Below are 17,710 nucleotides of genomic sequence, written 5' to 3'. Positions count from 1 at the left end.
CACACGAGGTGTTTCCACTGCAATACCCACTGGCAGGTAAACTTCATTTTCAAAAGGGTCAAAAGTATTTTTTTTGTATCATTTGACTCTGAGGTGAGGAATAGGATTGCATCATTTGGAGTAAATATTCTCCCGCAATAAATTATCTTTAAAATTATAAGGAAAAAAAACATTCCCAGGACTTTTTTGATTGATTCTTGATGTTTTTGTTTTACAATAATCCTCCATTTTTTATATAAACGAGCTCAGACTTTTTAGTCGGACCGGTCGGCCGCCCTGCAGACCGGATAGAAGGACAATAGGTGCAATTACAAAATTAATTTAATTTCCCCCATCCTAAGGGCATATTTCCCACGATACACGTAACATCACTACCATGGCAACCTTTGCGCGACAACACGGCGATAATGGCAAGAAAAACGGGCGAAGGGATTACTTTGGACCTGCTCTCGGCTGATAAACACTTTACACGCTGTATTCAAAATGTCATTCACCTTAAGCCACTGCCAAGTGTCTCGAATTTACTCTGCCGCATTGTCTCGCCGTGATAAGCATGACTACATTGTAAACAATGAGTTATAATGAAGAGGGTTGACATTCGGAAAGCCTGATTCAAGATGGAGGCTAATCCCGCTCCCTTTCACCAAATGCCACTCTAATCAGTTTATACTTGAAATTAAAAAGGATCATTTACATTAACAGACTCCTAAGTGGTGTTTATGGATCTATTGTTGACTTTTAAAAGGACTCTTTTTGTCTCTCCTGCTAGCCTGTTGCTTAATGTGAGCAGTCAGTCTTTGCGACTCTCGTTTCTTGCCGAGTTGAATATTTAAATCGACTGTGAAGCACGATGGTCGTGGATGCCAATGGAACTGCTGACGAATAAACTCGGAAGGGTTTCAGGAAATATTATCAGCTCATATTCAGCTTCCAAGCTACTTTGAGGGAGATGAACAATGTCGATGGACAATGGCCCAAAAACGATCGTTTTTATCACCAGGCGATGGAAATCCAACGTCTGGTGATGTCTGTGCATGCCAGACTTCTGTAATTGACTGCAAATGATTCGCAACCGAGCATTATAAAGTAAACGTTTGATTTATACATTTAATTTACGGCCTCTTGTGTCACCCTTTCGGGAGGGACCTTACTTTCTGAGAACAACCCTCGTAAAAACATACGATGAGGTGCTAGTTAGTGTTTTATTGTATTTTAACCACACTATACGAGGGCACATAAAAGTAGTTCCATCAACATTTAGCAAAGAGCATCTTGGAACAATTTCTTCTCGAAACTTTACCCCCCCCCCTCCAAGAAAATGATAAAACCGTGTTTGCTGTCCATGTGAAGATTCAAGGGTGGAGGATTTCTCCGCACTTGCGTCATCCCCTGTTTGCCCGGCGTTTGGTTAACGCTGTTTATGTGCTGACAAAGAGTGTGTGATAAGAAGAGATAGCCCATATATTTGTATTTGGATTGTCTTGGGAGAGATGGATGGAGATAGTGTGTCTGCAAAAGAAAGACTGAGTCAAATAAATATGCATTGCTTATCAGCATGTCTTTGGGTTTTAGCTCGGGTCAGACAGATAGAAGCCGCTGGATGAAACGTAATAACACGTCGTGGGACGCTATGGCAACTGATTCCCCCAAAATCAGTAACATCATCTGGCCCAGAAGCCTCCATGAGCACTAAGCCAAACATTTACTTGCAGTGATAAGGTGAAGACAAAATGTCAGTGTATTTTATGCGAGGCGTGTTTGCGTGCTGGATTATTTTGCATGCTCAAATTGGAGCTCTTTAGACATGATATCACTGGAGGCTTGGATGTCATCATGTCAAATGTTTGTCTTCATTCTACCATCTGCTTAATGCATGGAGATGAAGACAGGGGGCATTTGCTGCATGCAAATTTGATGTTGCTGAAACTGTTTTAATACCGATGCTTGTATTTTGTGGTCAAGAGAGTCATTGTTAAAAGATTGCTGCAAAAAAATGAAATAATAATAATAAAAAAAATATATAATATAAATAATATATATATATATATATATATATATATATATATATATATATATATATATATATATATATATATATATATATATATATATATATAAATAATAAATAAAATAAAAAACAAATATAATATATATATATATATATATATATATATATAAACTTGTACGTATCCAAAAGTTATTCATGGAGTCTAGCATTTTTGACATTTTCTTGTAGTAAGAGTAAATTTAAGGCCAAAGCAGAACACCAAATGTGGCTTTCAGGGAGCAATCATACAAGTGGTTCAATCTATTTAAGTGTGTGACACTTACTCTCTTTCAAAGCGCCTCCAATTTTCCCCCCATTCACCTCGATGTATTTCCCCCCATTTTTTCCCCATAGTTATTTTCCTCCCGTCTAGTCTTACGGTTATCAAAAGTAGTCAAATCAATCTTACCTGTTTAAGATTGTGTCTTTGAGGCTTTGGGCTTTAATATCATGCAACGTCTTTCCATTGGACTGAAGATCTGTGAACACACAAGCCACGATTAAATCAGAGTCACCATTATTAAATATTTATGCCATTTTAAAGGACATGGGCTATATTTCAACATTGTGGCCCTTTGCGCTGAGGTTTGACAGGAAATAACTTTCCTGACATTTACTTTTTGACTCCGTATTCTAAATCGGCTTTCCGATGCCGCTCGGTCGTTTTTTGTTCAAAGGTCGGTTAAGCATTGCTGAATTTCTTTTTTAAATATTAGTAGCTCACTTGCCAATAGTATATTCATTCACTTTCTATGAGCAACGGTTGACATTAAAACGGAAAACGCCGGTCGTCTGCCAGTAATCCGGCGGTGCCACGGGCTCCCTAATAAAGTGAAAGACTATCCTGTGAGACAAACACTTGATGTGACACTGCTGAGCTTTTTGGCAGCACATCAGACATCCCGCTGCGTCTTTTAAATTAGAAAGACACAAACAGGTCGCACAGTCAAAACAACAACGACTTCGGAAATAGCGAGGAGTCTTTTCGACAAATGCATCGGGTAGAATGCTGAAAATATGCTGTAGTTAGTTTTATTTATTTATTTCTTTTTCATCCATTTTCATTTTATATATTTTTTTTCATCCATTTTTTAGGTTCATTTTTTTCTGAAAATTATACTGCACGCAAAAAGCCTCACTCTACAAAAATAGCAGAACTTCACAGACTACCACTAACAAGCCATTAAATACAGAATAGGTCTTCATCAATGGGGACCATCAAAGCCCAAGACAAATTATGAATAAGATTAGCTTAACGCATGCTGTTTGTCAGCTTCAATTATGCCTGACACGCTAGTAATCTTCTTCGCAATTAGAATTCCAATAAGAATGGAGGAAAAAAAAAAACAAATCTCGATGTAGAAAAATATTTGACTAGAAATTGGACATGAAGGAAAATACAGTTTTGGCATGTCCATGTTGAAAGCAGATGCAATTAACCATTAGCGACATTGATTTTACATCTGAAGTAATTGGATAAGGATAGTGTTAGCATATTTTAGATAACTGTAGCAAAATTCATTTCCATCTCATTATGTGGCATTGATCTGAACTAAAATGATGCATTTGATTAAAAATGTCATTATTATTGAAATGTTTCGATTGTTTTAATAAAGCTAATGTGTTGCGTAACAAACGGGGGATACCAAAGATAATTAGGAGTTAGATGTATTTTCCTTTATCTGAAAGATGACAGCAAATGTAAGATTTAAGCTTCAAATTTTGAACATAAAAGAGAAGCAACAAAAAAAAAAAAAGCAGCTTGCATAATTAAGCAGCAAACAAATGACAACAGCACAATTCTATCAGCTGTCAAAATCAAAGCCGCCGCTCCGATTGTCTTAGTTGGAAAACTAAAAAGGTCTGGTTTCTATTTATATCACACGAGAACATCTTTTCGCCCCGGCTCTCCAAGCCAGACGCTCGGTTCAATATCCTGCCGCGCGTTTAGGAATGAAAGGACGCCAGAGATGCAGGGCAACAATTGACGATTGTTAAGATGCGCATTTTTCGGTGCACACCTGTTGAAACACACTACAGGATGCACATCGTACAAAACAAAGATAGCCCTTTTATTGAAGCACAGGATATAAAATTGAAAAAAAAAATGGTCATAATATATAGCGAGAAGTTTTAAAAAAAGGATGCAAGAACACACACAAGTTCGACCTTCACGATTTGAAACAACTTTGAGCCATTAATGTGCTTTGGGTAGTTTCCAAAAAGGTAACCTTTTTTTTTTTATAGTGCTCATTTCATATGCCTTTGATTTTTACCTTTGGCATTGTCAACGCTCAGTTGATTGTGCGTCTTTTTTTTTTGGATCACAATGTCATCTTGTCGAAAAACTTGCCTCCTGCTAATGTCGCAGCAAGATGTTGCTATGATTTATGGAGCTTGTTGAAAGCAGCCCAGCAAGACGGTAAACCCCAAATGTCCCCTTGACTTTTATTGGGACTTTGCTTATTCATAGATTGTGTCTCTATTCCTCTTCTGTCTGCAACTCATTCCTACTGGATGCTTGTCTGTAGCTCACATGGCGTATATATACGTATATTAAATTCTATATATTTTTTTAAATCATGCTAAGGGGACATGAAGCACACTATCAGTCACACTTTTAAATCACAGCCACTGAGTCACATAACATTCTCAACAAGACTCACACTTGGCAGAATGATTTTGATTTGAGAGGCGTGAACTCGAGGAGAGGTGGGAATGTTGTTGGCTTATTTTTTTTTTTTCCCCGACTGATAACTTTGAGTCATTGCAAAACGAATGGACAGATCTATCTATATTTTTTTTTTCAGTTTTTTGGTTTATTGTTTGTTGTACGGACTTATATATGGCACTTTAAAGTGTTATTTGTTTTATTTTGTTTTTTTTATCTATCTATCTATCTATCTATCTATCTATCTATCTATCTATCTATCTATCTATCTATCTATCTATCTATCTATCTATCTATCTATCTATCTACCACGAGATGCACCGTCGCACCACTGTGAGTGAGGTGAATGAAGGAGAATAAAAAAAAAAATAAGAACAGGTGGGGGGAGAAGGTGGAGCAAGTAAGACAACCTTAAAAAATAAAACAAAGATTGAAGGCCGAGTAAGAGGTCATGGTGAGAAAAAGCAAAGCCTGTCTTGGGGGAAAGGAATGGGCGGACATTACATGCCGGAAAGTGCTTGATGAGGGAAAGGCGGTGAGTGAGAGGCGGAAAAAAAAAAAAAAAAAAAAACAGCAACAGCATCAGATGTAGGAGTACAAATAAGAACCACATATGAATGAGGAGGAGGCTGTGGCAGACGTGACAAAGAGGAAAAGTCAAAGACGTGATTAAATAGATAGGAAGAAAAAGAGAACGATAGATGGAAACAGGCAGGATGCCATAATAGCCGTAGCAATTTTGGAAATGTCAGAAAAAGACGCAGCAGGGCAGAAATAGTAGGTGATTCCGTCTGCATAAACGGTTTCATTAATGGCCGGCGACTTCTCCGTTAAGACTCGAAACCTACGGAGACCTCAGCTTTGCATCACACCTCTTATCAAACAGATTGCATGATATGGCTGATGAGAAATTGGACTAAATGACTGGAATGGAAAAAGATCCAGCAGTCCTTTTTTACGAAGGTTGCTTATTACAAGCAGTTTCTTTCAAACATATCGACACAACAATTTCTACCCATCCCAAAAAGAAACGAGTTGATGTAGTTTGAAAGGTGTGACTGTAAAAGAGTGAAGAAGCTTTTTGAAATCTGCCTTAAAAGTTTTACACCCACAGTGACCCAAAAAGATAAGACGGAGAAAAGAAAAAATACTTTTTCTCGCTGAATAGAAAACTAGGACATGATAATCGTCTGGTAGGCCAAATCGTGAAAAGAATTGAAGGTACATAGCGACATCCTAAATTAAATCAGCGCTCCTTCACTCACAAACTTGACTGTTTTTTTTTTTCTTTTCTTCCAACCACACATCCGACTCAGCGTGGAACTTCATCTTAGTTTCGGACTCCGACTGAGCACCATCTGTTGAGGTGGATTGACACTACTTTGTTGGTTACGTGCAGAACGCAAGATTGCAGCCTAGCCCTGAAAAGACGATAAAACTAAATATAAATTTAGAGTTTGGTTAAATTCCCACAAATGAGGTAAAAAAATACAGAGAAATGGTGGGTGGTAAATTGTCTCCACAATCCATCGCATATTAAACCCTGAAATAAAGACAAGAGAAAACCATTTCAGCTAAAGCGAACAGTTTAACTCACTGAGTTAAAAATGGAACGTTGACGTCTTTAGCCGTCAATGGTAGTGAACGAGTTAATTATGACATGACGCATGAAGCGGATACGTCGCCAGATAAATAATGCCCCGCTGCCTCTGTCGACGACTTCACAGAACAATTAGCCATGTGACTCTTATCGCAAGCTAACGCTCTTCGCCAACGCTAATTTGTGCAGCTCAGGAAAATGGAGCTCTGCTTATCTTTTGGTTGTTTGTGGTGCGGAGTTGTAAATAGCCACACTGATGCTTTGCAATCAGAACGGGTTAATCACGAAGAATGATACGTGAAGTAATCAATAGATAAGAATATGTCTCGCTTTTTCCTGCGCAAGCTAGCTATTTGGACCGCTACGGCAATAAAGCTGTACTGATAAGTGAGCGGTTTATTTTCAGACCTTTTTACAGGAGACCAAAAAAAAAAAAAAATCCATATTATATTGAAGTGAGATCATTCATGTGATAAGCGTTAAGAGCAAAGTGAATTGTCACAAAAGGGCCGAGTTGGCTCGTCAGGCAAGGTTTCGGTAACACGGCAACTTTTTGTCATGAAAAGAAAAAACACCCACTGAAGTTTTAATATAAAAGAGTAAGGTCTAGCACTGCACAAAAGTCCAGAGAGAGAAGGTGAAGCAAAACAAAACATAGTGAAAAACAGATTAAACAAGGTGATATTGAGAGAGAAAAAAAAAAAAACACATTTGAAATGACAGCATATGGGATGTTTGAAATGAGAAGGCTGAAATGAAAGTGGAACGAAATAAAGAGCAAGATCAGAAGGGGGAAAAAATAAAATAAATAAAATACAAGCTGCCCTTTTCGAGCTTGAGTACAGCATGCTGGTAGATGACTGAGGCAAACTTTCCTGATTACACTCGGAGGGAGGGTTGCCATGGAAACATCTATAACTTTTCAACAATCTTTGCAAAGTCTACTTTAAAGACTGCTTTTTTTTTTTTTTTGTCGTGTGAATGGGCTCTTTATTACGTCAATACGTACAATAATTTGCTCCAGCTTTCATACATTTATTCATCGGCTTAGTTTCAATGTTGAGTGAAGTCAATCGATTGTTACTAAGGACGTTTTCACACGGAGCAGCCTTCGGTTACTATGAATGGAACGAAATGTTGTTTCCTGCGTGGTGTCGACAGTTCGGTTAGATTTGAACACAGTAATCCAACTTGGGTGTGCACCAAATAAACTGGTTTGCGTGTTCTGGGTGGGGTTCCAAACGAACCAGCTTAGTTGCGATGATGGTCCAAAATGGAATGGTTGGAAGAAGAAACTGAAGTGAGATTTAGAGAGGCTAAAATCTGCTGACTGTCAAATCTGTCGATTGTATTTTCTCTCATTTTTAAAACCAAATTATTGTTAAAAATCTGAACTTTAATTTTTTTTTTACAATTTACTGGATGAATTTGATTTTTGGCAGGAAAATTGAGATGTTTTACCCCTGAGTGAACTTACTTAATGGTTTGGAATTCCTCGTGTTAATGCGAGTGTTAAGTGGGGGCTGTTGACAAAAAAAAAAAAAAAAAAAGGGTGTTCAAGCAACTTCATTGAAGTAAATAGAGGCTTTAAAAGAAAAGTTCGCACTGGTTTTTCATTTGATGAGCGATTTCTGGAGATGACAGGAGGTGCAGCGGTTTCCACTCTTGAAGCCCTTCATTAGAGGTGGCTCCCTCGCGCCAGCCTTTGGTTTTAGTTCAAAGGTCAAGCCGTCTAGAGCCTGCTCATTTCGCTCCCCGTGGTTAGATTTGCCCTTTCACACATGTGTGTCATTACACATAACTTGGCCCAAAGACACATTCTTTTTAGTTGGATTCGGTTAAAAGCTGAAAAGTTCACTTTTTTTTGGTGTTTTTTTTAAATAACGAAAAAGCCGAAAGTTAGAAACTTTAAATGTTGGTTGTGTTGTATTTGGAAACGAACGCCTTGTTTATGGCTCCGCTTTTAGCCTTTAATACTCAGTTATGTTTCGAGGAGGGTTTGGCTGGAACCAAAATAAAATCAACAAACAACATAGTTGACATTTGAACATTTATATAATTTAGTATGAGAAAGCTAGAAAATCAAGATGAAAAAAATTATATCTATGTATATATAATCATACAGACGCAAGTCGCTAACGTCAGGTTAGCCAAGCTAACTGCGTATTTCGGAATTATTTGCCATACATGCAAGATTTCCTTTTAATTAGAGCATTTTTGTGTGAAACGATGAGAAACTGCAGAGATTTACATAAAAATATAAAAAATATAGCTGCTTAGAGAGGCCGACGCCTTTGTTTCTCCACTAATAACCGGCTGGTGCTAGCCAAGCGTTCTCTCTCGTCTCTATTTACTGACAAGCACCAAGCTGACCGCTGCCTAAGTTTGTGTTGATTCAGCTTTTGGTGCTATTTTGTGTTAGCCACACCGCAGTGAGTAATAACTATGTTTGTGTAAGATAGATTGAGAGAGCTGTGGTTGTTGACAGGAATCAGCTTAAGAGACGTACTGGAGCGCTACAAAAGTGAATGACATTCAAGTGGGATTTCAGATTTTTTTTTTTTAATATAAACCCACAAATGTAAAAAAAATAATAATGGTCCTGTTTTGACTAGAGCCAACATCAACCCAGGAGATTTATCAAATTTTCCTGGACACAAAACGATTTCCTGGGCAAACTACGGGATGCCAAGAGTCCAAAATTAAATCGGCCTGCTGACACTCATAGAGCTCATACTGGTGGGACTCTTTAACAATTCATGTAAAGCAGTGTAAAATATGCACAGATGGGATGTCAGATTTTGCAAATGAATTTGATTCAAATGGCAGAAGAAAGGCTTGACTTGAAAACAACATGATTACAATGTTGTATGAAAAAATAAATTGAGAACAAAGTGATGATCATGTTCATGTCACTTCCTGTTTTCGGAAAACGTGTTATTGCATACATAATACATTTCATTGGGAATATTTCCCTATCCGTGTTGAGGGAGGCCATTTTTGTTTTTGACTTTAGACTGAAAACATTGAAATCTAAAATATAAACGAGCATTTGGGGCACACGAGTGTTTTGAATGACATCACACCCCTGCTGTGGAGGTTAACGTCGAGGTTGGGGTCTGAGGGAGCGGTGAGAATATTGCGGAAATGAACACGGTAATTGCCTTTTTAGACTGACATGGAACCTGATCTTCCAAATTAATACTCCCTTTTTTTTTTCCCCTATCCCGCTTCAACTTGACATTGAGTTATGGCACTTTGGAAAATCCTACTTGAAGTAGCAGTTTTAGTTAATTTGTTGACTCAAAACCGCGAGTGAAGCACGCTAAAGTTTGACTATGGGTTCGAATTTTCAAACCGTCATGGGTTAAAACCATTAAGAAATAATTTGCTTAATTGTGTTATTTGTGTGAAGGTGACATTATTTGCCCACCGCCATATTCTTTTGCTCCTCATCCTCAGTCTAAGCCCCCCCCCCCTGCATTCCTCCCTCTAGCAAACCCAGCAAATGTTTAAATTACACGACCAAGTAAGCAAGATTAATTAAAATGATAATCTATGAGCGGAATATATTTCACAGTTAACCGAGCGGCTGTTTGAAATGGCTGCACAGAGTTCTAAAGTCAAAGCGGAGTGTTGACCTATACATCTGTTGAAGTAATTGTAGCCATTAAGCCAATTAAGAACAAACCGCCAGATCGCCCATCACGTGCAAAACGGCCATTTTTCATCAAACAAGTACGTCAAAAAATTCAAACAATATATTTTTACTTTTGCTCCATGTCACCAATCACGGCCACCGGGTGATCCATTCAGCGGCGGTAAGAGTTAAGGGACGTTGGCGAGTGCTCGATCAAAGTCAATTAGTGGTCGAGTGTGTGTATTCATTGCGTATTTGTATTAGCATGCTCGGTGCGCCCCTCTTTTGTGAGGAAAAGCTTTGCATGAGCATCCTCATTGGCATGCCTCATTTACCTGGCATGAGCAGAATTAATGACTGCCGGTTTGCGGCATGGAGAGAAAAAAGGCGCCACTTGAAAACAGACAGCGGCTGAACAACAGAGGGAACAACAAACCTCGAGATAAAACTTTGACAAAGCACATGTAATATGTTTTCTACATCACCGAAAAACTTGCCCGTATTTTTTTTTTAAAGCAGAGAATTTCTTGTTCCAGCCTTTTAATAGCACGTTGGAGAGTACACAATAAATGGCTTGGTCCAAAACCGGTGTGAAAGGAAACACAGAGTCTGACATTTATATTCCATATCTAAATGAAACCAGACAGGGTCACAGCTATCGTGCGAGGGATAAATTGATTGGGAGTAAACCAATTAAACCTTTACGAGCCAATGAGGGCCTTTCACAATTAACTGCTCCTCTCCGTGGTGGGCAAATAATCAAACTGTCAAACTTTGGTTGCGGTGAAGCAATTTCTCAGCCTCCACATATTTTTTTTTTTTTTAATTGACAGCACCTAAAGATGGACGCAATGACATACATTGCCACAATGGCAAATGGCGGCCGAAGTGTCAAACCTTAACGAGCGCTTTATGTCATAACATCTCCGAGGAACTGCCTCGGTCGTCAGGATGAATGTTGACCACATGTTATGCACAAACACAACAAAACGACAGGAGTGTGTTTGTCTTGTCTGGTTGTCGAGCTGCAAGTGGGAAGGAGGGACAATAATAATTGGGGCAGAGGTAATTAACGTCGGTTGGCTTTAATTGGTATCATTAACATACTGAAGGTCAGACTGCTGAATAGCGAGGACTTGCAGACATATTGGATTACACACACTCAGGTACACACACTCGAATTTTAGCCGTGATATAACTATTTCGTGATGAGCATTTTAGAGCCCTGTCACCAAAAGTCTTCACCCCCCCCCCCCTAAAATGACGAAGCAAAAGAGTGATGATCCTGGACCTTCTGCTGGAGTCATTGCGCAATCTGTTTTGTACACTCTTTATTTCTAAGTGGTCCAATCAAGGCTGGCTGCTGAACGCAAAGAGTTACCGGGAGTGCCAAAAAGCACAGATGCTGCTGCGGTAGCGCAGAGAAGCAGGATTGCTTTGAGAGGTTTTAATTTCCCAAAGTACAAGTGAAATGATGATGTTCAACAGAAAAGGCACGCAGAAAAGAAAGAAGAATTACAACGTGAGTGGGAGGCTGATTAACAACCGCTGAGACTTTCCGCTGTCATAGAATAATGAATATCAGTCAGGACGCTATTGCATAATTAATACTCACTCGGCACCCTAGAAGCTACTTGATTCCGCTACTATATCATTTTTTTGCAACTTAAAACTCTTGTTAATATTTCACAATCTAAAGACTAATGGAAATGATTTGGTTAAGCATCAGATATGACGAAGAAGGTTCCGTAGCTTGACAAAGGAAGTTCTAACATTGAAGTGGCGTTCAAAATGTGGCGGGGATGAAAGAAAAAAAAAAAAAAAGTCATCTTAGATGGAATAAATGGAATGTCATTATGAGTCTTACAATTCCCCCGCCATTATTTTTTTGGAAAAAGCACTATGACGGAATGTAAATCATAAATGCACCACGGCTGCATATTAAAGATATTTCACAGCAGACAGGAATCATTCAGGGTCACGAAAAATAAGAGTTGCTATTGAGCCACGAAAAAAAAAAAAAAAGAATCAATCTAGCTTCTATATTTACCTATAAATGCTCTTTAGGAAGCACGTTCCATGATTCATCAAACACGAAAGATCTGCACGAGTCTGAATCTTAGAATATCCGGCGTTAATTAGGTGCCAAGAGAAGAAAGCTGTTTTTTTTTTTTTTTTTTTTTAAAAACCCACATGGACACATTTTCTATATATATGAACACTCGGAGGCAGTGGTGAATAATGGGTAATTGGTCTCGGCAACAGTGCCCGTAGATAGCTTTTAATGAACATTTCACAGACTTTTATAATCCTCTTCATGTATGGGAAAAAAAAAAAAAATGTGTTATGTAGCTTATACCGTATTTTATTGCCCGGTCACGTTCTCAGCTTCTTAACATTAGAGATGTAAATCCGTAATGGCTGCTACACATTCCATTCTAAATTCAGCCATAGATTGCTAGATTGAGATGAAATAACTTTTAAAGAGAGTTGTTTTTCTTTGCTCTTCGACATCCCTGGTTCTTCTTGGCGAGTTTGCCGTGTGGTTTTTACATTGCATCAAATGCAAAGCTTTAGGAATACACCTGCTTGTGGACACAGCCCAAAGGCTTTTTCCCGCACGTGGCCACGGTCAACACGAGAAGCTTTCAGAAGGATTTAGCTTGCCGAAAAGACGTCATCTGGAATAGACTCGAGGATAAACAGAAGCTTTATGGTGACCCTCGCCTCTTTAAAAATCAACAGACGAAGGACAGTATAAAGTACTTCGACTGGGATCTACGATTAATGCGATCGAACATGACAGATGGCAGATCTTTGAGTTGGCAAAGTAAATCGTACTCAGCATGAGCCGTTTCTGCCACTTTGACGTCACTCTGTAATTTATTGCAAACCCAAGATGCACAGTAGGAAATATTTTGTTGCAAAAGTCTTAATTATACTTAATTAAACACAAATACATAAGATGGTCACAGATGTCCGCATATCAGAGACATCCTCGATGTACCTCACCAGATTTCGGCTCAACGGGTATGAAAGGATTACCGCCACATGGATTTTTTTATTTTGGCAGTTTTGGCGACACTTTCACTAGAAATATCAGAACAGGCTTGAGCATGCTTGATATTTGAAATTTGAAAAATTGTTATGCTGAGGGGTGTTCTCACTCTTGCTTGAGCCTCAGCAGCTGGAAAACATGACAAAATTGCACAAGCACCCAACTTGGACATGAAGTATATAATCAGTGTATTTACACCAGCTGTCGTTTTGTTTAACGAAAAAAAAAACAGATGGGAAGATGAAGCTTCAATTTTGCTTCATGAACCAGTTGTAGTTTTTGACTTGCTTTCTCTGATGTGACTTACACCGATTTAATTCAAATCAATAGTGAGGAGTCAGAAAATGCAACAACTGCTTCATGAAGCACAATTGAAGCTTCATTTTCCCCATCTCTAAACATAACGATTTTAATTGAGATCATTTACACAACCACAAGCACATTCCTCATAAATGACCAATTGTAACGGCAATAAAATAAAATCGGAAAATATATTTTGTAGTTTGATAGTTGCTCTATATTATCTTTAGACCATAGCTTAAATACATTTCACGGACTGGAACCGCTAATTGAATTCGCCTATCACCAAGCGTCGCTTGAGTGATGCTTCTGTCATACTCCACTTTCAATTTTCACCAATTGCTAATCAAAGCCTGCAGTAATTAGCGACTAAGTGCTCTTTTAATAGCTACAAAATGATTGCTACGGTCGAACGAGTGCGCCATCTGCCGCAAATACCTAATCGATATGACTCCGTGTCTACGCCTTTTTCTTATTTGTCGGAGAAACGAATGCCTGGAATCTTTTTTTTTTTTTTCTTCACCATCATTCCCATGGACCGCATAGCCCTGACCATGCTTTGGCACAATATTATAGAGCACAAGCTCCTCCATCTGTAGAGATAAAGGGATGGCTCAGTCTGAATCGTCTGTGAGCTCCAGTTCACCCCAGGGAGGACGGGGGGTTTTTCATTCAAATGCAATCCGCACTCTCACCAAGACACATGTACCCTCACCTCCATACACCCTTTGTGTATTTGTGCAGTGTTGGCAGACAAAGATGAGAGCTCTCTACTAGCGGGATGTGACCCAGGAGACACACTGTAGGCTGCGTGTGCTCCTCGTCTCCAGATCCAGCCGTTGTGTTTGAGACAAATGTAATGCGATGCATTTTTGTCGTACAGTAACACAATAGTATTTGATTGTGCGACTGTTTTTGTAGCCAATAGATAAATGATCACGTGCAAGGTACACTATAGAAAAGTAAACAAAAGCAGATGCTCGTCAAAATCCTCCTCATTTTCCGCACAAGGATTCATTATAAAATTATATAAAAAAAAAAAATCTTTCCAACTCTTCCCTTCTTATCCTTTTGTTCTTCAAAGCTCAAACAAAATAATGAGTGCCTACTTGACACCCGGTGAAACAACAGAAGTTACGATGTTCAAAGTCTGCAAGTTTTAAGGATTCGCGAACTACCGATGACTTCTTATTTTCCCGTACCGTCATTTAAATATCCACATTTTAGTATTCAGGTTATTTGGCCTTACAGAGCCAATATTCTGCACAGCCATGACATCCATCGCAAAAGCATTCACACTTAGTCTGCTCGTGTGTGGTCCAAGGTTTCCTAGCTAGTAATCACCGGCTGTTGGTTCCCATTTGTAGCCCTTAATGTCTGAACCACAGAGTGAAAATACTCAGTCACACACACCCAAGCGTAGAATTGGAGCCCATCTGTGACGCTACATGGCTAATTTGTTCACATTAAAAACAATAATAATTCATTTTGTTTGATTCCAGCACCAGTCTGTCCTGTCTTCATTTTTTTTTTTTATCTGTCAGACATTTTAACATTCCAAAAATTATGGTGGTTCTTAAAGACGTGCTCAAAAATGATTGTGATCACTCCCACAGCGACGCACACCTCCCTTTCTCAGATCAGCCAGCCTGCACTGGTCTTTCTACAGGAATTTTGTTTCGGACGAACATTAGTAGAGAATTCACACCAAGGCGGACATGGTCTACGGTCGCCTCCCCTGCGCTAATGCGCTTCGCCAATTATTCATAAAGTTGCTAAAGTACTTCTCGTTCACTTTTGCTGCCAAGCAATCAATGTAAGAACTCTGGCGAGTCACTGGACATTCATCTCTCTTGCCAGTTCTTTGGTGAGGCATTTGCCTCTGATCCAATGTTACCTCTCAATCCCTTAATTAAAGACTCTCGGTGTGATCTTGATACGAGTATCCACCTTAAATCGTTGTAGGTCAGAGAAGTATTGACGATTTACAAATCCTTCCCAAATCCTTAAGATGAGAAGTGTTGCTTGGATTTAATTGAGCTATATATGGAGAATAAAATCAAATTGCTTTATAAAGAATATTTTGGAAAAATCTTTTAATACACTTATTTTTACGGAACAAAGTTTTGTATTATCATCAGGGAAATTAATAGTCACAATTTTATCGTCGGTTTCTCCACTAATGTTTAGAAAATGATTATCTGAGTAGGTGTTTTATGTTCCACGAGTTTTATAACTTCCAGAAAAACTTTTATAGAATTATTATTATCATTCACTCTATTGTCCTTGTGATATGTATACAAATACGGGATTTATCCTCTGGACATTAATTTCCAAGAGATAATGTTATATTATGAGCTAATCCGCTCTAAGTGCCGGTAGCACTGTCAAGGTAATCTCCATTTTTGGCAAGCTTCAGGCCTGAGCTTGCTGGCCCATATGTCGGGAGGATGGTGCGGCCCAATCGCTTCCTCCAAGGTGCTTCACTCAGCCCAATTACAGTTAGCGTTTAATCAAAATGATAAGCCAACACAATGGAAAATTTTCTGCTGCCATCCTGGTAAATCTCATTTTTCGGGACTCTGTTGTCTGATGTAATAAACTATGGAGAGTCGGGGTGGGGGGAAAAAAAGTAGCTTTGGATTCTATTTAAATTTTTGAAAAGGAAAAATGTTGAATGGGAGCCCCTGTGACATTTGAATGCCTTTTACCGCACTACGTTGTATTAGTTATTTAAAACGTTAATGTTCTTTTCGTCTGCACATTCTGACGCCGGCGGTCCACTAATGCCAACTCGACTGTGGCGCTCGCTCGGTTATCTGCAGCCACACTTTGCTACTTTGTTCGTGGCAGAACAGTGGCTGAAGCTACAAAGGGAGATGTTACAAAGCATCCTTGGCCTCATTTTTTTTTTTTTTTCTCCTCCTCCCCAACTGTCAGAGTTTGGCTTTCAAACAGTTGCTAGCAGCTAACACTAAGAGACCACAGTATCGTTCGTATGCTGGGAGCTCGGGATGCGAATGTCGTTTTGAAGCCGTATAACAAAGAACCCTGCTGACACTGAACTGACAGAAGTGTTGAGTCTGTCAGGTTAAGGCGGATAAATGCAATATTAGACCTTCACTAAACTCCTACTACTTATGCTTTCAAGAAATGGAAGTAAATATTGATTAGGGTCGACTCGATTAGGAAATATATATATATATATATATATATATATATATATATATATATATATATATATATATATATATATATATATATATATATACAGGACTGTCTCGGAAAATTAGAATAATGTGATAAAATTCTTTATTTTCTGAAATGCAATTAAAAAAACAAAAATGTCATACAGTCTGGACTCATTTTCTTAAGCTGTATGGCATAATCAGCAATATTAAAATAATAAAAGGCTTGCAATATTTCAGTTGATTTGTAATGAATCCAGAATGTATGACATTTTTTTTTTGAATTGCATTTCAGAAAATTAAAAACTTTATCACAATATTCAAATTTTCTGAGACAGTCCTGTATATATATATATATATATATATAGTATAATATGAATTAATATAAATAAAAAAATAACTAAATAAATATCTATACACGAGTATGTGTATCCAAAACCGCCTTAGCAAACATAATTAATTTACAAACTATGACATTAATTCTCTTGAGGCATTTGAGGAGACGCATAAAGTGGACATGGAGGAAATCGTGACATTATTCCAAGTGACACGTCGCTTGTGGTAATGCAGTTGCACTTCTTAGTCTGCTCGAGTAGTTTAACATGCATCGCCATATTCGCTCACAGCTCAGTCAGCCACGCAGCTATTCAACATCCCCCCCGGTGACATATCCATGAATATTTACAGCTCTCACTTCAAGTTTAGTGAAAAGAAAAAAAAATGTTTTTATTCAGTGCTTTGTCCTGGCAGCTTTGTTAGGCTGTGCCATGTTGAGTGGGGGGGGGGGGGGGTCACGCAACCAGTGACATCCTTGTGGGTTTTAAACCGAACACACACAATAAGACGAGACGTTCCGTATCTGATAAAAGGTTCCAGAAATAAACTTTGTGGATATTCACATTCATTCGGGTCATTGTGTTCTCAGGGGTTGGAACTGATCACAACAGCACTGTTTGGCTTGTCTAAGAAGATGCTTCACCTCTCATCTGAGAAGGCTTCATCAGTTCATGCAGAAAGATCATCTAGGACATAACGACCCTGAGGGGGATCAAATAGTTGATCCTGTAAAATGGAGACACGCCCAAACCAAGATTTGGGTTTTATTCTTTTGAGATGCAAAGTGGTTAGGGTTAGGGTTAGGGTTATTAAGTCATTAGGAATTTCCAGCAGAGGGTGACATCTGTCAATCAACGTCGAATCGTACGG

Source organism: Syngnathus scovelli, chromosome 13 (genome assembly GCF_024217435.2).
Source record: "Syngnathus scovelli strain Florida chromosome 13, RoL_Ssco_1.2, whole genome shotgun sequence".
Classification (NCBI taxonomy): Eukaryota; Metazoa; Chordata; class Actinopteri; order Syngnathiformes; family Syngnathidae; genus Syngnathus; species Syngnathus scovelli.
This window is presented reverse-complemented; position numbering follows the sequence as displayed.